Genomic DNA, 24,797 nt, shown 5'->3' with positions numbered 1-24,797 from the left:
AGTAAAGTATCACAAGAATGCAATAGCAAGTATCCCAATGCACTCAATACTAATATAAAGCCAGTAGACAAATACATGCCCACACAAGAGAAAAACTCAATTAATTGACAATGAGGGAAGGGGGGAGGATGGATGGGGAAGGAGGAGAATAAGAGATGGAAGATGGGAAATGGGAGGAGGGGGGAAGGAAGAAGGAGGAGGACGGAGGAGGATTGGTGTACTCTCACGTAACAGGCACAATATAAGGTACTTGGCACACCTCCTGAGTGAGGAGCACAAATACAAGAGGGTCTTTACCTAACAAATGCAAACAATGTAACCTAACCATTTGCAACCTCATATTAGTCTGAAGTAAAAATAAAAATTTTAAAGATTAGAAAAAATATATTTACTAGAATAACAGAAAGTAATTTTTCAAGATAATTTCAAATGATACACTTGTCAAATTGTATGTTCTCTAAGGACAGAAATGAAGAATTTTAATGCAATAAATTCACACATTACACAGAATAATGTAATGTACAGTGTGGGTGTGTTTTAGATACCACATCACATGAATCCACAGGGGCCTATATACCTGAACAATCCGTAATTTGGATCTTCTATTTAATCCACATGATCAGCTAGAATTGACAGTAACTGAAAAGTAACCTTTATTTAATATAGCTTTTAACTGGGGAATCTTAAATCCAATGAGAATTGTTTATTTAGCCTCAGACAATAACAAAATAGCATTTTAAAATACTTAAAGAGAACAGTGTGTTTTATAACTAAAGAAATAAAATTTCTAGTATTTATTTGTTATAAGACCAGAGGAACATTCTTGAAAAGACAAGCATCTACCAGGAAAGGTATTATTGCTATGATGATATTATATCTAAAGTTTTAGAACCAATAATAAGCAATCCTTTCTAGTTACACAATGGATACTTTAAGGTTTCTTAACTCATGTGTTATTCCCAGGATGTCAGGAAATGGCCACTGTTTTATTCCTAATTTTATAAATACCAAAGGCACCTGATACATAAAGAAGAAACTCATGAGATAACATTGATACGAGTAATTGAAAATGTTTAGTTTATACATTAATGAGGTAGGATAGGGTCATGTTGGCGTCGGATAGAAATAAATTTGAATTCTCTAATTGAGCCTCAATTCCTATATATGTAAAATGTAAAAAAACTAATTTGGTCCCAAGTGGGGTTTTCGTTGGTATGGTTTGAATGAAGCATGTTATGATGAAGCAGGTATTATTACTAATTTTGTTTTATATAAAAATCAAACATCAGCTATTCGGATACATTTCAAATTCTTTTTTTTGAGACTGAGTCTCACTTTGTCCCCCTCAGTAGAGTGCTGTAGCGTCACAGCTCACAGCAACCTCAAACTCTGGGTCTTAAGTTATTCTCTTGCCTCAGCCGCCCAAGTACCTAGGACTACAGGTGCTTGCCACAACGCCCAGCTATTTTTGTTGAGATGAGGTCTCACTCTGGCTCAGGCTGGTCTTGAACTCATGAGCTCAGGCAATCCACCAGCCTTGGCCTCCCAGAGTGCCCCTCATTTAAAAAAAGAACACAATGTTTGTCACTGATTAACATAGCCTTAGCCTTAAGACCTGGTGGAACTATCATCTTTGTATTGTTAGCCTTAAAAATAAAAACTCTTGAAAATATACTGGTTAAGCTTATAACAGACTAGCTCCAAACAGTATTTGCTTTTCACTGCAAGCAAAACAAATTTGAAATCATGAATTCCATAGTAGATTTCTACCCTGAGCTTCTTTGTAGTGTTTCCTGTACAGGTAAACACTCACCGGTAAAACCTTGACCACATAAATGATATATTCTAAATTATGAGAACAGTATTCTTATCCATCTATTCAACAGACTGTTTATTTAACTATAGTGAAAAGCAGGGTTTACTGTGCAGCAGTATTCATAACTACAAAACTGATTCACTCTACCATAGTGACACTTGGGCAGAATGATAAACAAAAACATTATCATTTTGCAGGGCAAGACACGGCCCAATTTAAAAATAGCTCTAAATTATTAAAAAGCACTTGAATCATGTATGTCATTGTCCAAAATATGCACCACATAACCGTGAAAAAAATCTTAAATGCTTCTATTTTAACTGATAAATCAGTTAGTTTAAGTGTATATATATTCCTTTCCTATGTAGTGTAATCACTGAATGCAGTTAGCATAACAATTTTGAGTTTTACTCAAGCTGCAGGTAACACTAATTACTGAGCAGGCAGTTTGACATCTGCACTGAATGCATCTGTATGTGCAAAATATAATTATCCTTGAAAGTGGAACAATATGTTCTTATTAATGACTGCCAATATAAATGTTTTATATTTTTTAGGTGTCTTTTAGATGTAGATGCATTTTAGTCTATATCCAACCAAATGTATTCATACTTTCCCCTATAATTTTCTACAGTAAACCTTGCCTACATTATACAACAGCATACCAACATATTTCCTAGGACAAATAATTAAAGGAACCTTGAAATATTTAGGCACTAAATTAGAAGACAAATTTCATAGCAAGCACAGAAAATACATGTAAGTCAAGTTTTAAACAAAGAGACGTATGTGTTCTCCTTCTTGAATGAGGAAAAACGTTCATAGTCTTCCTGTAAAATACATTTGAATTGTTTTCCTTCCCTGCTGACAAAATAGATTAGTCTAGATGATTTCTGTCCATAAAAGGTTTTGCACTTTTGACTCAGCAATTTAACTGCTACCAAATTACCCTTTTTGCCAACATTCTCCTTGTCAAATTTAGAGGAAAATTTGCATTTGTCATTTTGGTTTTTTCTCACTCCACAGTTCCCATATCATTTGCCCTTTTCCTAATTCTTTTCTTAAGAAATGGAATACGGTGGTGGAGAGATTTCCCCCTCCTGTACCTAAACCAGCAGCAATTTCTACCTGCAGATAATGTGAAATATGCTTTAAAATAATGCTGATAGATTCAAATCAGAGAAAGTAGGCAAGTTAGATTCAATGTAATCCAACATCATTGCTGTTGTTTGCATTTTCAAAGCCAGTATTCTGAGCCCATACCTACTTTCAGACATGTCAGGATACTGCAGTAAAATTTAAACAAAATGCGTGGATCCCTTAACTCTGTGGCCTGTGTTACATTTAAACTATTCATGAGCTATGTCCTTTGGTTTGAAATCACAACTATAGGCTAATGAGAAGCATAGTTATCTACCCTTCAATGCTTTTCCCTTCCACCTGCACATTGTTTCCTTACAGTCATGAAATAAATTGAACATGCAGTAGGTACAAACTGAAGCATGACATCAAAGTCATGAAGACCTTAGTATACTGGGGGAAGGTCTTAATACCCCATACTCTGCATCTACCTTATTGGATATTTATTAAAAGCACAGAGGCAGAGCACCTCTGAGGAAGACACACAGTCATTACTCATCCTAGCATCTCCCCATGCCTATTACAGGGTGTATCACACAGCAGATGCTAAATAAACGATTAATGAAGGAATGAATAAACAAGTAAATAGTTTATTATGCCCTAAGAGAGTTCTTTGTGTCTAAATGAGAACAGGTTAGGGATTTTTTTAAATCATTTACTGGGAGGGTACTCAGATGAATGGTTTCTCTGGGGTCTCAGAGGGCACAATTACATCCTTATACAAATTTCAAGAAGCCGAAAGGAAACTAGTACCCACCAACTGTCCTCTCATACGTGCTGGGGCATTTAGATATGATGTTGTTCTATAGAGCTATTTGTCAAGTATGACCAAGCCATTCAAAGAAGCACAAACCCAAGAAAAACAATTAAGTAGATGCTTGTCAGAGTGAAGGAGAATCAAATGGTAATGTAATGCACCAGATTGTGTGATCTAGCATCATATTGTCCAGAGGCTAAAATCAAACAACCTAACTAATGAAGATGTCTCTTCTCTCTCGTACCCACCCAATGGCTAATCAATTTGGCAGATATTCAGTGGCTCTGACTCTTTAGTTTATATTACATAGACATAGCCACAGACTAAACTGGCCTAGGCAGATTTGAAATGCTCACTCAGCACGAGCTTTGCCCTGGCGACCACAGATCTGCTTTAAGCTACATTTTTATGAAAAGAAAATATATATCAAGATGTTCGGTTTTCACATTTGTCTGTTAAAAATCCAGCTTAATGCACACTATCAAATAGATAATATGTATCTAACTTTTCAGTATTAGCCTTTGGAAAATGGCACATACTAAATGATAATTTATTTCTTTTTTTTTTCAAATGCGTAATGATCTACAATAAATTCACAACTTTTGTATTTTGACTGATTCATTACATTTGCCATGTTCTGGTAGCTTGATGGCCAGGGTAAAAAGCCTCAAATTAAGCAGTCCTAAAATAATTCTATAATGTAAAGGATATATTTTAACAAAAGTGATGATGATTAAAAATGCTAAGATGCTGAAAATGGACTATAAAAAGACCAAATCCTGAATGGAAAATGAGACATACCTATTGTTTATAGAATTTTCTCAAGGGACTGAACATTTTGGTGCTCAGAAAAGAAAAACAAAGCATCCTTCAAATGCAAACAAGCACATAAGAGTTTTCCCTCTTATTTTCAGGAGAGGTTATATTCTTATTTTCCTGGCTGTTATAGATATGGTTTCTAGGAATCCAAGGACACATATTATTAAATTCATGAATTATAGAAAAGGAATAGAATTGTGTTTCTTTTCAAAGCTCTTGTCTTTGAATTCCTAATTGTCTGAATAATGAAAAGTTAGGTACATACATAGTTGAAATAGATGACATTTAAGGTCCCCTTGAAGCCCAGTACTAAATAGATATATCTATGATTCTAACAACATCCAAGTTTTACTTCCTAAGGCTGGAGAAAGGAGAAGTATAGACATGAATTTCACCTCTCAGAATTCAAGTTCGTCCATAGAGATTAAAGAGAAACTCTACCACTTAGGAGGAATAATTTGGGAAGACCAAATGACAGATGTATATAAAAGCTTTACTTTTGTTTCAAGCAACTTCTCCAGTGAGAAAATGTTGCCATGGAGTACTAAGGGTATGTGACCTCTAAGAGGAGAGCAGAGTTCATTGCCATTAAGAGATTTTTGAAGGTGAAAATCAGAATACTGAATTAAAGAAGATATTGATTAAGCAACCAAAGGAAAAGAATGGGATCTTAGAAGATGTTAGGAAACACTCAAGAGCTTTAAAAATACTTTTGGGGGACTTGATGGAAATGAGTAAGGATAATCTATGGAAATGAGAACAATGCATCTTAATGAAAAAGACTTTGAACCAACACAACCTTCACCTTACAAGAATTTGGCTAAAAGTAGTTCAAAAGGCAGGAAATTGGTATTTTAATATTCTGTTTGAAAGGAAAAAAATAAATTATAAAAGTAAAATTAATCTTTTGCTGTGATATGATAAAAACTCCAAGAGTCATCAGTGTTCATATTTTAGCATATATTGACACAAAATTATGTGTGCCAAATTCTATCCAGAAACAAGTCTGCCCTATTCTGAAAGGCAAATCTGCAATGTGACAACACATACATAGTATTTTCCTAAGAATTAAAAAATAAACAATAATTGAGCTATACTTCTATGCATGTCTCAGAACTCCAGAAATAAAAGAATGGCAAATGTTATCTAATTTGTTTTCTTCACCATTTTCATTCTTCTCATATTAACTCGGGACTTGAACGAGAGGTATCATGATTCCACTCAGTAATATAGACAGGCAGGACAAAAAAGATCAATTTAAACCCCAACCAATGACAGATGACAAGTGCTAGGGGAACTTTCACAACAATGGAATCTTTATTTGGAGATTCAGCCAGCTGAATAGAGGTACAGACAGGAATCTTGGAAGTCTCAATTCCAATTGAGGTAATACCTGACAACTAGAATGAAAAAAAGCAGGATCCCATTAGGTAGGCAGAGAACTAAAACAGATATTTTGTGGAAGATAGTCCTTAGAATTCTGGGTAGAGGCTTGGCACCTGTAGCTCAGCGGCTAGGGTGCCAGCCACATACACCGGAGCTGGCAGGTTGGAATCCAGCCCGGGCCTGCCAAACAACAATGACAACTACAACCAAAAAATAGATGGGCATTGTGGTGGGTGCCTGTAGTCCCAGCTACTCAGGAGGCCGAGGCAAAAGAAATGCTTAAGCCCAGGAGTTAGAGGTTGCTGTGAGCTGTGACACCATGGCACTCTACTAAGGGCTACATAGTGAGACTCGGTGTCAAAAAAAAAAAAAAAAATTCTGGGAAGAAAGGGAAATACAAGAAATCTGTCTAAAAGTAACTGAGATAATAGACAAATTCAGGAGCAGGCAACAAAGATTCATGGGACTATTCTAATGCTGAGAGACAGGGTGAGCTGAAACTCAGAGCCAACAAAAATCATCCCTAGGCACCTCAAGCTCTAGGTCTGATTAGTATCAAAGGAGATAAGGAGAGCAATCAAGAATTCAATAAAATATGAAGTAGGCACTCACTAGCAGGACCTGATTCTATTTAAACATTTTTAACTGAAAACTATATAATGTGTGATTCATAGAAGAATATATCTAATAGATAATGCCACTTATAATACATTATAAAATAAACACTTGAGAGACCGATCCCCAACCTAATCACTGCAGGTTACCAAAGCCATTTGACTTTACTTATGAACTTCTTTCCTATTTCATCTTCCTCCAGAGATAATAACTCCATTCACAATTTCATGCTTATTATTCTCGTTTGTTAAAATAATTTTCTTGTATTTACATATTTACAAATAGTATATTGTTTTGCTCGTTTTTTGCCTTTATAAAAAATGAAATCTCAGTCTATAGTCTCTTATGGTTTACATTTCTACTATTTTCTACTATTTGTCCTTTTTGTGTGTGTGAGCCACAACTTTTTCATTTTTCAATGCTATATGATATTCAATTTTTAAATATACCAAAATGTATTCATCCATTTATTTATCTGTCCTCCTAGCATTATTGTGAACAATCCTGCTATGAATATTTCATATATAGTTTGCCTAGGGGACAGGTTTAAGAATTTCTCTAAGCTATTGTTAAGGTGGAATTGCTGGGGCATAGGGTAGGCAAATGTTTGACTTTACAAAATAACACCTCATTGTTTTCCCAGGTATGTGTCAAATTTGCTTTCTCATCAGCAGATTCTAACTGTTCCCACTGATACTCATGCTTGCCAACAGTTCGTATTGACAAATCCCACTTGAATAAAATGCTATTTCCTGGTTCTCTTAATTTGTATGTATCTGATTAGTAATGAGATAAACATCTTTTCATGTTTTTATCCTCTGTATTTGTGTCACCTATTATAAAATTCCTATAGCAATTCATCAATTTTAGCTGTTGAGTTGTGGTTTTCACTTATTGATTTGCAGCAGTTTTTAAAAAACGTATTCTAGATACCAATCCCTTTGCCGTTATTTGTATTGTAAACACATTTTCTCAGTCTCAGGCTTGCCATTTCACTCTTAGTAATGAACAGAAGTTCTCATTTTTAATGTAGTCGAATATATCAACCTTTTACGGTTAGTATTTTTTGCATCTTATTTTAGAAAAATATCTCTACTCTGAGCTCATAAAAATATTCTCCCATATTTTTTCCTAAAGTTTTTATTTTACATTATTTCTCAAGTGAGCCAAGAGGAGGAAGTTGAGATAAAATGAAATAGGGAAACAACAAATTTCTTCTGAGCGCTTACTATATTTAAGGTATTATACAAAGGGCTGAGTCTTTAATTACCTCCTTTATATTGACTTCTTCACATACAACGTTTCTGTGTAACCCTCTGCTTTCCACATGTCAGAAGCCTGAACTAATGATTGTAACCTAAAAAATAATTAGAATAGATTTCTTAGAACCCATGTACCAAACGTTAATTGAAGTGTGCTGCTTCTATTTCAAGATCACTACCCCTATTACTCCACTACTAAGCTCTGACTGCCTTAAGAACATAGGTCTTACAGACAACCTAAACATGCAGGCTAGAGGCCACATGTGTAAAAAAAACAGGTGCCTCCCATGTTTTATAAATTTCGCTTCACTAATTCGTACGTGTAAGGACAGAAAAAAGATCACATGGTAACCCAGAATAACAACTGCAGCAAAGCGCTAGCGTTTCCTAGGAGCTTTATTCACACATTGGCCTCGGTGCCTGTTTTTCTTTCCAAGGCCGGTACAGAAGCACTGCATCAAATAAGCAAGCTCCTCATACTCTCTGAGCTCCAGATGTTTGGTTAGACAAGACAATGTTTAGAAGGCAGAAAAATGAAAATAATCGCTTTCTGTCTATGTAATAGAGTAAGGGAGTACTGCAATGTTCTTTACAGACATTTTCTACTAAAATAAGGAGCACTACAACAAATATGCTGTGATAGTTATCCCCTAGATAAAGGTGATAGCAAATCTCAGAAGGGTCTGGTGTCTAAAGAGGTGACTTCAGGTTCTGAGAATTGGTGAACATTTCTTATGGAATATTTATGATGTGAACTTAAATTATATTTGCTATGAATGTGCCCTGAATATAAACTTAGAAGATGAAATAACTGCTTTCTTTCCAGAGCAACTAACTATATCCTATTTGGTCTAGGAGCAGAACACCTTGAAAGCTAAGTATGTGACTTTGTGCTTGCTGATTAGTATCAATCAAATCATCTTAATAAACTTACCCTTCTGTTGATTCCAAAATAACTTCAAGATTCAAAAACAGACTATAAAGAGCCATCAGTCCCATCATGCTGAGAGGCCAAGGCAGAAGATAGTGCCTGAGCTCTGGAGTTCAAGACCAGCCTGAGCAAGAACAAGAAAGACCCCGTCTCTAAAAATAGCTGGGCATTGTGGTGGGTGCCTATAGTTCCAGATACTTGGGAGGCTGAGGCAAGAGAATTGCTTGAGCCCAAGAGTTGGAGGTTGCTATGAGATATGATACCATTATATTCTGAGGGCGACAAGGTGAAACAGTCTCAAAAATACATATACATACATATATATAGTGGTCTGAACTATATATACATATACATATATAGTATAGACTATACACATGTGTATATATGTATACATATACATATATATGCATATGTATATATAGTTCAGACCACTATATATATATGTATGTGTATATATATATATTTTTGTACATATATATGTATACATATGTGTGTATATATAGTTTAGACCATTATACCTATTTAATTCTGGCACTAAAAGGCCATCTGAAGGATTATTTATGCTTTAGTTTGGTAATTTGTTAAAACAAATGTCTATGGTTTGTTTATGATGCTGGCATTGCTGCTACCCATAGCAAGGGATACAATTATTTAGAATTCATGCCTACACGATGGACCTAGAAGTGGCAGTTTCTTCAGAGTGACTGAAAGGGAAGACCATTCTTCAATTACAAACTATGGTTGATGTTTTATAGGGTTTGAGCCTGTCGGAAACTGTGATTTGTGACCTACTGGCCATGTTTCAAAGTAATCCACCTTTTCTGCTGCTGTTCGCTGTCATTTACAATGCCACATTGTTTTGAGATCTGGCACACTGTTTATTTATAATAATAAATCTAATCCCCTGGTTTGTTGCTGATCTGAATCAGGTCTCACAGATATCATTTACCTTCCATAGATAATAAAACACATGATAAAATACCTAAGACTAAAAGTACAGATATGATGGCAGTTTAAGACATAAGCAGTTTGTTTTACTTTACAGGTTATATTTTTATCACAAAAATGTGCCTACAGTGGTGAAGCAACTTTTATAATAATGATTTTACTTTTCAAGAATTCTTTACAATTTCTAAAGCCCTTTCAAAAAGCATCATCTCATATGTTTCCTACAATAGCTCAATGCTATGTACAACAGGCATCGTGTCTCCCAAATAACTGATGAAAAACTAATATCAAGGGAAAGCTAAGTAACTTGCTCAGTTACTCAAAATTTTTGTAAACAGCTGGGCCCACATTATTACCCATACTTCTTCAAAATAGAGTAATTTGAATAGATGAGTTTTTCCCAACTTTTTCTCTTAGCTCTACAAAATGAAGAGGTCCTACAGGAATGCATAGGATGTATTCCCATTTCTACTTAAAACACAGCAAATCTCTTCAAGTCTAATTTTTTTAAATATTTCAGTTCTATATAATATTTCTAATGAAAAAAGTAGCATCAAGATAACAAAAAAAAAAAAAAGAAGAAGAAGTGTTATCTCCACCTCCGGATCTCTTTTCTCCCTGTAATTAATCAAGTGGTAATATGCAAAAGTCCATCTATTCCCCATTTATTACTTTGTTATTGCTGTAGCATATTATTAGTCAATATGACCAATTGCTCATACATAAAATAAAAATCATTCCATTTTCGCTAAGAAATGTGAGTATAAATTTCTAAACACACACATATATACATTTTCTCATCTGATTTAGTGTCCGTGGGTTTGAAGACCATGATCACATAATCTTCCAAGTGATACAGAATCTGGTTTGACCCATTCGGTGTTAGAGGATCAGTGGTTCATAAGGACAAATAGAATAGTTTTATTCACCACTAAGTGATACAGAATTATACGGATACTTACAATGACATCAGCTGCCATCAAGCTGTGGTCAGGGGACAAGTGATGATTTAGGGTGGAAAAAATGTTCAGACCAAGCAGATTTTCATGTGTTTAAAAGTCTCCCATTTGCAGCAGGGATGGGATGGGCGTAGTCTATTTTCCAGGAAGCAATGAGGTCATAGACATAAAGTAATAGCTAAAAAATACTGATATTATACAAGCAGAAAAAAATGGGAAATTAAAATTTTTGAATGCTTTTACTCTTGCTACAAAAATATTGAAAAGATAGGAATGAATTTAACAAAAGATTTCAAGACCTCTAACCTGAAAGCTAGAAAACATTGTGAAGACATTAGAAAAGACCCAACTAAGGGGAATTAGAAGACCCAAGTTGTTAAGATGACAGCTCTCCCTTTGGATCTACAAATTCATAGGAATACAAGCCATAATCCCAGCAGGATATTTTGTAGAAACTGACAAGCTAATTCTAAATTTATTCAAAAATGTTAAGAGGCCTAGAATAACCAAGGAAATCAGAAAAAATAAAAAAGCTTGAGATCTTATGCAATATGATTCCAAAATATGCTACAAGGCTACAGTAATCAAGAAAACATGACCCTGGCATAAGGATTGTCAAACAGACCAAAGAAACAGAATGGGGGAAGTCAGAAATAAACACAGACTTCCAGAGTTATTTGACTTTCGACAAAGGTGACAAAGCAATTCAACTATGGATAAAACATCTTTGCTAGAATAACGAAATAAATATCCATGTTTAGGGGAGGCAACGTTGATCTCAACTTTATAGTATACACAAAAATTAATGTGAGGTAGATCATGGACTAACAGAGAAACACTAAAACAATCAAGGATAGAATGAAAACAGAAACATATCTTGGCAACTTAGAACATGGAAAGTAAAAGCCATAAAAGAAAAAAAATCATAGCTGGGCAGGGTGGATCACACCTATAATCCTAGCATTCCAGGAGGCTGAGGCGGTTGCATTGCCTGAGCTCAGGAGTTTGAAACCACCCTGCACAAGAGTGAGATCCCATCTCTACTAAAAACAGAAAAACTGAGTCAAAAGGATCACTTGAACCCAAGAGTTGGAGGTTGCTGTGAGCTATATAAGGATGCCACAGCACTCTACCCAAGGTGACAGCTTGAGACTGTGTCAAACAACAACAACAACAAAATTATATACTATAACATCAAAATTTTAATTTCCCATCAAAATACTCATTTAAGAAAAAGAATGGGGAAGCCCAACACTGAAAGGACATAACTGCAATACAGAAAAGAATGCTATTCAGAATATATATATGTATTATATATACATTTTTTTAGAGACAGAGTCTCACCTTGTCGCCCTCAGTAGAGTGCTGTAGCGTCACAGCTCACAGCAACCTCCAGCTCTTGGGCTTAGGTGATTCTCTTGCCTCAGCCTCCGAGTAGCTGGGACTACAGGCACTCGCCACAATGCTCAGCTATTTTCTTGTTGCAATTTGGCCGGGGCCAGGTTTGAACCAACCACCCTAAGTACATGGAGCCAGCACCCTACTCACTAAGCCAGAGGAGCTGCCCTTCAGAATATATTTTTTAAAAATCCTAAAATTCAATAATAAGAAAGACCAACAACCAAATTAAAAATTGGTTAATGATTTGAAGAGACATTACAAAAGATATTTAAATGGCCAATAAGTGCATGAGTAAGTATTGGTCTGTGCTAGAATAACTAAGTTGTTTGAGAAAGGCAGTTTTGATCTCAACCTTTGCATCACTTAGAAAAAAATGAACTGAGAATTTATGCTCCTGATATGATATAAATGGAAAGTATACAACACTGTGGATTTTCCTTGCCAAATATGTTTAACTTTACTCGTGGAGACATTTTGACATACATGACCTGGACTCTTTAAAAACGTCAATTTTATAAAAGATAAAAAGGCAAAGAAGGCTATTTTAGAATGAAGGCAGGGAAAGAGATGTAACTTTCTAAAACAATAAGTTCATATTGAATAGATCCTGGATTTAAAGATAAAACTCTAAAGGACTTTGGGGAAACAGAACAATTTTAATATATACTATTGGATAATATTTCTTGAAATCATGTTAGATGTTGTAATGTCAGTATTCTGATTCAGACAGACTAAAGAATTCCATCCAGCAGGGAGGGCATGTACAACATGCTTTATTCAGGTCAGCCCCTATCCAGCTCCTGATGGCTGAGGAGACGAGTTACATGGATCATCCACAACCTGTGTTCTGCCATCTGCAACAAGGGGAAGGTCCTATACACCTTCACACCCAGGGGGAACAATAGAGACAGGTGCCAAGCAGCAGTTACATAAGCATAACATCACTGTGCACAACTATGGCTAAGAACACACGGCGACTTTCCATGTGTGAGAAAACCCAAAAACGTTCTCTGACGCTACAGATAGATGTGATACTGGTCTTGTGGTTATTTAAAAATAATTTCTTTGGGCGGCGCCTGTGGCTCAGTCGGTAAGGCGCCAGCCCCATATACGGAGGGTGGTGGGTTCAAACCCGGCCCCGGCCAAACTGCAACCAAAAAATAGCCGGGCGTTGTGGCGGGCGCCTGTAGTCCCAGCTACTCAGGAGGCTGAGACAAGAGAATCGCTTAAGCCCAGGAGTTGGAGGTTGCTGTGAGCTGTGTGAGGCCACGGCTCTCTACCGAGGGCCATAAAGTGAGACTTTGTCTCTACAAAAAAAATAATAATAATAATAATTTCTTTGTTCTCAGGATATACATACTAAAATATTTAGAGGTAAAGGTTCATACTATCTGAAACTTTCTTCAGATGGTTCAGCAAAATAATAGGTAATAATGATACACGCAAAATAGATGAAGCTCATTTGGCAAGATAATTGGTTAGTCTAAGTCAAGTGTACACAAGCTCCTCTTTCAAAGCCATAGGTTTTAAATTGTTCAAAATAAAAAAATTCTTGTGGCTATCATTTCACTTTTAGCCACTAGTAGCTAGCTATTGTGTTAGACTTGCACTTCCATTATAAATAACAACAAAACTTTACAAACAACAGTTTTCAGATATTATACAATAGTCAACACAAGTTACAATTGCTGACAAAAGAGAAATACAAGAAGTAAACTCAATTATTCCCCTGGCTTTCTGCCAGGAACTACTTTCCAAATTGCATCACAAGAAGGTGGAGCACAGAGCATGGCAACCTTGCTGAGCTGAAGAGAAAGACTTCAGAGTAAAGTGCTGTGTAAGTGGTTGAAATCTAGGGAGCAGAATACCAGACAAAAGGAAACTATGCAGCGAAGTGGCTCCAGAAATTTGTAGAAGGGTCCCAATGACTCTTTAGAAGAATACTAAGCTGCGTATGTACAAGGCAGAAAGAAAATAACAATTGAGGGCCCACAAGCTTAATGGAGAGCTTGCAAATTAGTAGTCATTCAAATTCTAAACAATCAGATTGGAGAAATATTGCTGAATACCAGTGATGTTCAGATAAGACTTGACAAAGGATACACTTAAGGTACTTCATTTCTAGAACAAGAAATACAGAAGGGAGCGGTGGCTCACACCTGTAATCCTACCACTCTGGAAGATCAAATACGTGGATTTGCCTGAGCTCATGGTTGGAGACCAGCCTCAGGAAGAGCGAAACCCCGTCTCTTAAAAAAAAAATAGCCAGGCATTGTGCCTGGTGCCTGTCGTCCCAGCTACTGGGGAGGCTGAGACAAGAGAATAGTTTGAGCCCAAGAGTGTGAAGTTATTGTGAGCTGTGTCACCAGAGCAATTGGGTGGCAAGCAAGACTGTGTCTCAAAGTGGCTCCTGTAGCTCAAGCCAGCTAAGGCACCAGCCACATACACCATAGCTGGTGGGTTCGAATCCAGCCCAGGCCTGCCAAACAACAACAACAACAACCAAAAAATAGCTGGGTGTTGTGGCAGGTGCCTATAGCCCCAGCTACTTGGGAGGCTGAGGCAAAAGAATTCCTTAAGCCCAGGAGTTGGAGGCTGCTGTGAGCTGTGACGCCTTGGAACTCTCCCCAGGGTGACAGCTTGTCACTCCATCTCAAAGGAAAAAAAAAAAACAGAAAAGAAAAGAACTACACTAGACCTATCCCAATGAAAAACAAACCTCAAAAAGAAAAAAAAACAAAAAAACTAATGAACAATAAACTAACGGCCTACTGAAACAAACTTCAATATATTATAAAATATGTATAACAAATAAAATCTAAAACTACAGCATTTATATACAATGTCCAAAACTTAATTAAAAACTACTAGATACATGAGGAAACATAAAAATGCGACACAAAATTAAGAGAAAAAAATCAAAAATAAATGATCCAGAAATGAGACAGATGTTAGAATTAGCAGAAAAACAGTTTACAAATTTTAAAAGAGCTGTTATAAATGAGTTTTAGTATTTGAAGAAAAAGATGGACATAATGAGTAAACAGGTGGAGAAGTTTCAGCAGACAAAAGGAACCTATAAAAATAAAACAAAATAGAAATTTGGTATATAAAAAGAACAAAACTGAAATAAAAAAAAATCAACAGATGTGCTTAACAGCAGACAACACAAAAAAAGAAAAGATCAATAAACTTGAATATAGGGCAACAACACTATAAGTTAAAACTCAGAAAGAAATAAAACCTGAAAAAAGAAAATTAAAAAGGGTGTCAATTACCTCAGTGACATCAAACTGCCAAATACACATGCAAACAGTTTCCCAGAATAAGAGGAAAAACACTGAAATAGAAAAAAAGTTGGAAAATTTTTTCCAACTTTATGAACAATATAAATCCACATATTCAAGAGTCCAAATAAACATCAAGCAGGATAAACACAAAGAAAATTATGCCTGAAGACATCATAATAAAATTACTTGAAATTAAATATATATAAAGATATATTACATAAAGAACAATAAGAATGTTGACCTCTCATCAGAAACAATAATAATACAGGCTGGCACCTGTAGCTCACTAATTAGGGTGCTGGGCACATGCAACAGGACTGGTAGGTTTGAACCTGGCCGGAGCCTGCTAAACGAACAACCAAACAAACAAACAAAAAAAAACAAAAAAACAGCTAGACATTGTGGCAGATGCCTGTAGTTCCAGCTACTTGGGAGGCTGAGGCAAGAGAATCACTTAAGCCCAAGAATTTGAGGTTGCTGTGAGCTGTAATGCTACAGCACCCTACGAAGGGCAACATAATGAGACTATCTAAAAAAAAAAAGAAAGAAAAAAGAAAAGCAATAATACAAACCAGAAGACAATGGACTGACATACTTAAACTTTTTAAAGAAAAAAATACATTCATCTAGAATTTGATGTCCTAAGAAAATATCCTTCACAAATGAATGTAAACTAAAGGACATTTTCAAATAAATAAGGTGACCTAAACTATAAGAAAGGAATGATACTAGCTGGAAACACAGAGCAACAAAAAGTAATACATATAATTATAGTAAAGGATGTGAAAAGACATACCATGCAACTACAATCATGACAAATTTGGAGTAGATATGAAACATCAAAAAAAGAGTAGCCCTTGGAACACAAATAAAGATACTTCATGTTGATAAAATAAAGATAATTCATGGCAACATATCAAGAAGACACAGGGTCAAGGCGCGGTGGCTCATGCCTATAATCCTAGCACTCAGGGAGGCCAAGGCAGGTGGATTGCCTGAGCTCATAGGCCCGAGACCAACCTGAGCAAGAGTAAGACCCTGTCTCTAAAAATAGCCCAGCATTGTGGCGGGTACCTGTGTTCCTAGCTACTTGAGAGGCTGAGGCAAGAGAAGGGAATCACTTGAGCCCAAGAGTTTGAGGTTTCTGTGGGCTGTGAGGCCACAGAACTCTACCGAGGGTGACAAAGTGAAACACTATCTCAAAAAAAAAAAAGATATACATGATTTGAATAACACTATCAACCAAGGTAACCAAATTCACATACATAGGACATTGTACCTTCTACAGTCTGAATGTTTGTGTCCCTGTAAATTTTATATGTTGATATCCTAAACCCCCAAGATCATGGTATTAGGGAACAGGACATTTGGGTGAGACTTCATGTTTGGAATTAGTGGCCTTATGAAAGAGGCTCTACAGAGCTAGGCAGCCCCTTTCACCATGTGATGACACAATGAGAATTGTGTCTATGAGGAAGCAGGGCCTTACTGGATACTTACAGTGTTTTGTTATAGCAGCCCAAAAGGACTAAGACAATATCCAGCAGTGTAGTATACACATTCTATTCAAAATGATATGTAACATTCACCACTCTAAACCATATTCTTGGCTCTAAAATAATTATCAATAAATATAAAATGATTAAAGTCATACAGAATATATTCTTGGACCTTGGTGGAATTTAAGTAACAACATAAATCGATCACCAAGGTACATGAAAACTCCTCAAATATTTAGAAATTAAACAATATGTCTTAAGATAAAACTCACTGGCTTAAAAGAAATAATGGGAACAATTTTTAAATATTTTCAAATGCGTGGTAATGAAAATAGAGAATATCAAAACTTGTCAAGTACCACTAAAGCAAGGTTAAGGGAGAAACTGATAGTTTTAAATTCTAATTTTAGAAAATAAAGTTCTAAAATCAATTATTTAACCTTACTTCTAAATGAGCTAAAATAGAGGAGTAAATTAAAACTCAAAACAAGTAGAAGAAAAAAGAAAGATGGCTGCACCCAAAAGAGTTGAACAAAGGTTGCAGTGGAGCATGGCTGAAAAATCTAAGGCAGCAGTAGCTACTCCATGAAGGAAAGCATAAGGCTAAATATAGAAAATCATAAAGAAGATGATACTATCAAGAAAACCCCAACAGTTTACAGTATCATAACCAGAAAAATTAACTGGCTTCTGGAATCAGAAAGGAATTTACTTGAGCCTGTATCAACATGTGGCCTAATAGCAATCGGTCTTCTTCGACACATCTTGAAGGTGACAGAAGTTAGCTTACCAAAAGCAGGATCCCATTTCTGGCAGCAAACATACCTTACAAATGTTTTTTAAAGTTTACCTTTGAATACAAGTGATCTGAACTATGAAGCCTATACTATAACACAGAGTGGACTGGTTGGTCTGGTGTTTGGTCATCTGTATCCTATTGTCTTGCCTATCCCTATGAATGTGGCCTAACAGCCAGATAAGAATCGATTCTCCTACCAGAAAAAGAAAACACCTTAACTTACAGGATTACAATTTCTAAGCCTATCTTTAGAAAAATATTATTTCCCATTTTGCTCTAGATTGTGTTTACAGCATACCTTGGATCTAAACAATATAAACTATTTATAAAAGCCCTTCAACTACCTGAACCTGACATAGAAAGTCACCGATTTTAAGCAAATATGTACACACAAAAAACTAAAATGGTAAAAATAATAATAATAATAATTAAAAATAAAAACTAGAAGATTTAGAAAGACAGAGCTGAAAAAAACAAAACAGGAAAGGGACAGACATCCAGCCTAAGCAAACGTAGGAAAAAAAGATCTCTACTAAACATAGGAAAAAAAAAAAAAAAAAAACTGAAGCAAGAGAATCGCTTGAACCCAAGAGCTGGAGGTTGCTGTGAGCTTTGACGCCACGGCAGGCACTCTATCCAGGGCCACAGCACAGATAATAAGATAATAGAGTGAATTAAAAAGCCAAAAAGTATTTTTCTGCAAAGATCCCAAATTAGATAAACTCTAGGTTTTTTCCCAGAAAGTGAGAAGGCAAAAAAATCAAATAAACAAAAAGACACAGAGCCCATAAATTACCAATATCAAGAAAGAAAGAGGGCAGCTGGGCATTGTGGCGGGTCCCTGTAGTCCCAGCTACTTGGGAGGCTGAGGCTTAAGCCTAAGAGTCTAAGGTTGCTGTGAGCTGTGACATCACTTCTCTCTACAGAGGGCGACATACTGAGATTCTGTCTCAAAAAAAAAGAAGAAAAGAAAGAAAGAGGGCCAGGGCACAGTGGCTCATGCCTGTATTCCTAGCACTCTGGGAGTTTGAGGCAGGCAATCCCCTGAGCTCAAGAGTTTGCGATCAGCCTGAGCAAGAGTGAGACCTTGTCTCTACTAAAAATGGAAAAAATTAGACAGGGGCTCGGCGCCTGTGGCTCAAGTAGCTAAGGCGCCAGCCACATACACCTGAGCTGGCAGGTTTGAATCCAGCCCAGGCCTGCCAGGGTATTGATGGCTGCAACCGAAAAATAGCCGGGTATTGTGGGGGGCACCAGTAGTACCAGCTACTTGGGAGGCGGGGGCAGGAGAATCGCTTGAACCCAGGAGTTGGAGGTTGCTGTGAGCTGTAATGCCAGAGCTCTCTACCCAGGGTGACAGCTTGAGGCTCTGTCTCAAAAAAAAAAAAAAATTAAATAAGAATATTAATATTGGGGCGGCGCCTGTGGCTCAGTCGGTAGGGCACTGGCCCCATATGCCGAGGGTGGTGGGTTCAGGCCCGGCCCCGGCCAAACTGCAACAAAAAAATAGCCGGGCGTTGTGGCGGGCGCCTGTAGTCCCAGCTACTCAGGAGGCTGAGGCAAGAGAATCGCTTGAGCCCAGGTGTTGGAGGTTGCTGTGAGCTGTGTGAGGCCACGGCACTCTGCCGAGGGCCATAAAGTGAAACTCTGTCTCTACAAAAAAAAAAAAAAAAAAAAGAATATTAATATTGCTGGGCAAGGTGGCTCACGACTTTAATCCTAGCACTTTGAGAGGCTGAGGCAAGTTTTTGCTTGAGCCTACGAGTTCAAGACCAACCTGAGCAAGAGGGAGATCCCGTCTCTACTAAAAATAGAAAAACTGAGGCAAGAGGATGGCTTGAGCCCAACAGTTGGAGGTTGCTGTGGTGGCGGCTTGAGACTCTATCTCAAAAAAATATATATATTCATATTATATATATGTTCTGTCGGAAAACAAAGGAGAAATGATACTTCTCAACTTATTTAATAAGGTCAGCATTACCCTGCTATCAATCAGGCAAAAACATTAGAGGACCACAAACTAATTTTTCTTATGAATATATCAATAGATACAAGCTATCCTTTATAAAAGATCCTTGAATTGATTATAGCAAGAGATGAAAAAAATATGACATTATGACCAAATAGGGTTTATTTTATCACCAATAGTTCAAAGTTGGATTAACAGGAGAAAATAGTTCAATATAACTCAACACGTTACCAGAATAAATTCAACATTCATTCCTAATAAAAACTCTTAGAAAACTAGGAACTAAAAAGAAAACACCTCAATATGATAAAAGGCATATACAAAACATGTAATTAATATCAAATTTAATTATAAAAGCTTGAACACGTCTTCCTGAAATTAGAAACAAGACCTAGATGTCTGCTTTTAACATTTCTCATCAACATTTTACTGGAAGCCTGGTTAGTGAAATAATTCAAGGGAAAAATAAAAACCAATAACACTGAAAATAGACAAACTAACTTTATTTGCAGATAACATAAATTGGCGTGCAGAATATTCCAAGAAATCTTCAAGGAAAACTGCATGCACTAATAGGTGAAATTTACCAAGGTCACATAACACAAGGTAATATCCAGAAAGCAATTATATTTAAATACCAGCAATAATTAAAAGTGTGATTTAAAGAAAAACACTTACAATAGGATCAATAAGATAAAATACTTAGATATGAACTCATTTAAATATGGGCAAAACCTCTAAACTGAAATCTACAAAACATTGCAGAGATAAACAAGACCTAACTAACTAGAAGATCTATGGTGTTTATGGCTCAAAATGCTCAATAGTGTTAAGATGTCAGTTCTCCCAAAATTGACCTATTGTTTCAATGTAACTTTAATTAAAATCCCAGAAGTCTTTTTAAAAAACTAAAACATAGAAGCTAATTCTAAAATATATGTAAAAAAAGTACCCAAAATATCCAAAGGAATCTTGACAAAAACTAAGACAAAATGGGAGGACTTATGCTATCTAATATCAAGGATTAGTTTTAAATCTACAGCTATTGAAACAGTGTGGTAGTAGGTTAAATACAGACAAATAAATCAATGGGAAAGAATAGAGGCCAGATTACATCCAAACTTGTACTGTCTGTTGATATTTTACAAAGGCACCAAAGGAATTCCACTGATAAAGCAAAGTATTTTCAACAAATGATGCTGGAATAACAGGACACTTACATGCAAACAATGACACACACAGTCCCTACTTCATACCATATACAAAAATTAACACTACTCTGTTTCCCCGAAAATAAGACAGTGTCTTATGTTAATTTTTGCTCCCAAAGCTGTGCTAGGTCTTATTTTCAGGGGATGTCTTATTTTTCCATGAAGAAGAATACGGTACACATTTATTGTTAAATGAAAATAAAGGAAATTTATTACCTGTATACGGTGCGGTAGTAACTTGAGTATCTTGCAGCCTAAATAATGTTGTGGATCTTCTTAAAGACAGTTCACTTCGCTGAAGGAAATTATCCAGCCAGTGTTGTGATGCTTTGAAGTCTTCTGGGGCTGTGTCAAACTGTGGTGCCATTGCAAGGGCAAATTCTTGAATCTGAGCCCTATTCACAACCAAAGCCTTTGCTCTCCTGTCAACAACCCATTCACAGATCAGGTCCTCCAGCTCAGAAAATAATGGTTGCCGACCTGATCCACACTTGCGCTTTTTAGCATTTCCCTTGTCCACTTGTTCAATGAGGTTACCATACTCTGCTCGCCATTTTCGGACCAATCGGACACTCAACATCTTCTCTTTACAGAAAGCAGTAAGATTTTGGCCCCAAGAGTCTTCCACGATTCCTTTCTTGTACTCCACGGAGTAGCTTTTTCTTTTTGCGCTCATTTCTAGGGGTAAAAAAAAAGGAACTGGGGTATCAGGGTGGGGGAAGGGGGATCACTTAAAATGACACAGGGGGAATCAGAGGGGGAATCAAAATGGCACAGGAGAATCAGAGGGGGGATTACCATTTTAGTAACCCCTTTTGATCCTCCTGTGTCATTTTGATTGCCCCCTCTGATCCACCTGTGTCATTTTGATTGCCCCCCCCCATCCACCTGTGTCATTTTAAGTGATCCCCCCCACCCCTTTATCAGACATTTCCCCCCTGGGGCCTGCCTGGGGACTGTCACTGGGCTGGCTAGGGCCTGGACCTGGGCTGGAGCAGGGTCTGCCACTGACTGAGAACCTTCAGTCATCATGAGGGCGGCCACGAGCATCAGGCAGTGTCACCAGAGACAGACCAGCACTCACCACCTTCGCCGCGTCCCATCGGCTCTGATCCTCCTGTTCTTCTGCTCTGATCCTCCTGTTCTTCTACAGGCATCTGCGAAAGTCTCCTCCTCTCTCCCACCGCTCACTCTGACCTCCGCTCCGCCTCCACACAGCAGTGAGGTCAAGACTCCACGTAATGTCACTGGTTGCTAGACGCCAGTCGGGGCAGTCCTAGCAACCAGTTTAGGGTAAATTAATTTTCATTCCGAGACAGTGCCTGGGGGGGGGGGGCCTTAATTATCAGGGGGATGCCTTATATTTCACCCAGAAGGAAACTTGTAAGTAGGTCTTATTTTCGGAGGATGTTTTATTTTCGGGGAAACACGGTAGATGGATCATAGAGCAAAACTTTAATTGTGAATCATCTAGGAGTAAACATAGGGGAATTCTTCACAATGGTAAGGTACAAAAAGGTTTCCTTGACAGGACCTATAAATTGCTGACTAAAAATGAGAAAAAAGGATAAACTGGACTTCATGAAAATTATTCTTACTTGTATCAAAGGATGTCTATAAAAAATGAACAGTCAAATCACAGACAGGGTAAATACACTTGTAATATATAACTCTAGTATGTATAAAAGATTCCTTTGACTTAACACAGTAAAGATAATTCAATGCAATAAATGATTAAAATTCTTTTTTTTTTTTTGGTAGAGACAGAGTCTCACTTTATGGCCCTCGGTAGAGTGCCATGGCATCACACAGCTCACAGCAACCTCCAACTCCTGGGCTTAAGCGATTCTCTTGCCTCAGCCTCCCGAGTAGCTGGGACTACAGGTGCCCGCCACAACGCCCAGCTAAATGATTAAAATTCTTGAACACTTCACAAATGGCCAATTAGCATATGAAAAGTGCTCAACATCATTAGGTAATAATCAATACAAATTCAAACCATGATGGAATACCACTATACACTTACCAAGACAGCTATTATTTGAAAGGCTGACAATACCAAATGTTAACAGGCTTGTGAAACAATTGACACTCTCACACTGCTGGTAGGTATATAAAATGTTAAACCACTATGAAAATAATTTAATAGTTTCTTATACAGTTGAATATAAACACATTGCTATAATCTGAAAATGTTCCCCCAAATCCCTATGTTGAAACTTACTTGCCAATGTGATAGTATTAAGGGGTGGAGCCTTTCAGAGGGGATTAAGTTATGAGGGCAACACCCTCTAGAACAATATTAACAACCTTATAAAAGGGCTGGAAGGTCCAGGCACTGTGGCTCACACCTGTAATCCTAGCACTCTGGGAGGCAGAAGCAGGAAGATTCCTTGAGCTCAGGAGTTTGAGACCAGCCTGAGCCAAAGCAAGAATCTGTCTCTACTTAAAAAATAGGAAAATTATCTGGTTGTTGTGGTAGGCACCTGTAGTCCCAGCTATGGAGGAGGCTGAGACAGGCTGAGGCTTAAGCCCAAGAATTTGAGTTTGTTGTGAGAGATGCCAACTCCAGGGCACTCTATAGCCTAGGTTGACAGAGTGAGACAGTCTCAAAAAAAATAATAATAACAATAATAAAAGGGCTAAAGGGAATTAGCATTTATCCTGTTTTGCCCACCCTTCCACTGCTTCTTCCAACAGTAGACATGGCATTCATCCGCACAGGAGGAAGAAGCAACAAGAAGCCACCTTGGAAGCAGAAAGCAGACTCAGACTTTGAACCTGCAGATGCCTTGATCTTGGACTTCCCAACCTCTAGAACTAAGAGAAAGACATTTCTATTGCTTATAAATTACCCAATCTGTGGTATTTTGTTTGACCAACCCATCTTCACTCCGAGAAATTTACTCTAGATAAATGAAAACATATAACTGCAAAAAGTCTCATAAGAAAATGTGTAGCATATTCAGTCAACATAGGCAAAAACTAGAAACCTAAAGGTCTATCAAAAGAAGAATAAATAATGATAGAGTAATACAATGAAATTTTACTAAACATTAAAAAGGAGTAAATTAGCAACACATGCAACATGGACAAATCTCAAAATCATTATGATTATCAAAAGAAATTAGTCACAAAAGAGTTCACGCTATATGATTCTATTTACATGCAGTTCTAGAACAGGTGAAGCTAATGTATTGTGAAAGAAATCAAAACACTGATTAATTCTGGAGGGAAGGTGAGGGATTGGCTGGAACCAGGTGCAAGAAAACTTTGGGGAGAGGGTGTTGGAAGTATTCTATGTGCTTGGGAATATGGGTTATAGCAGGCATTAGTTGCAAGTTATTGATCTATACATTCAATATCTGTGTTTTTCACTCTGTGTAAATTGGGGCTCAATAGAAAAAGAATCTGGAGCAATAATAGTAACAGAAAGGGCTGGTAAACCTAAGTGAATTAAATTAGTCATATTTGAAACCTCTTTACTGATTCCTAAAGTTAGACCACACATTTCTTACTCTATCAGAAGTACTTCCCTCTTCAGTGTTAGAATTGAGGTAAAGTTCAGAACTTAATTTTGTGCTAAAATCTTCCTTTCAAACAATGTATCTGGGAAAACAACACTTGCCAATAAGTAAAACATGGAAATGATAAAATATCCAGAAGGAAAGGCATTTCTTTTCTTTTTTAGATATTTATTTTCATAAGCAAAGATTCTGTTTCTAATGAGGGCCCTAAATTTTTTCAGCTTTGCATATTGTTTAATATAGCCCAGCTTGGCTGATGCATCTTTCTAATTTTAGTAATCCGCTAGTAAAAATAAACATGATGCCCTTACTAAACACATAATTTTTGTTAGTTAACAACACCTGAAAAGATGGCAGGTGAAAACGTAAGAATACACACTCCTTCAATAAGAATAAATGAAACCTGAAGTTGGGACTCACAAAATGTTTCTAAGAATATGTTCAGGCCGGACATAGTGGCTCATGCCT

General features: G+C 36.9%; 1 pseudogene; it reads right to left on the bottom strand.

Moving 5' to 3' along the window:
• The window catches only part of LOC128576927 (signal peptide peptidase-like 2A), a 43,844-nt pseudogene extending 21,939 nt beyond the window's left edge, over positions 1–21,905 (bottom strand).
• Positions 21,906–24,797: the final 2,892 nt, after the last annotated feature.

This window comes from Nycticebus coucang, chromosome X, assembly GCF_027406575.1.
Source record: "Nycticebus coucang isolate mNycCou1 chromosome X, mNycCou1.pri, whole genome shotgun sequence".
NCBI lineage: Eukaryota > Metazoa > Chordata > Mammalia > Primates > Lorisidae > Nycticebus > Nycticebus coucang.
Note: the sequence above shows the minus strand (reverse complement) of the source record. Positions and strands in the feature narration are given on the sequence as shown.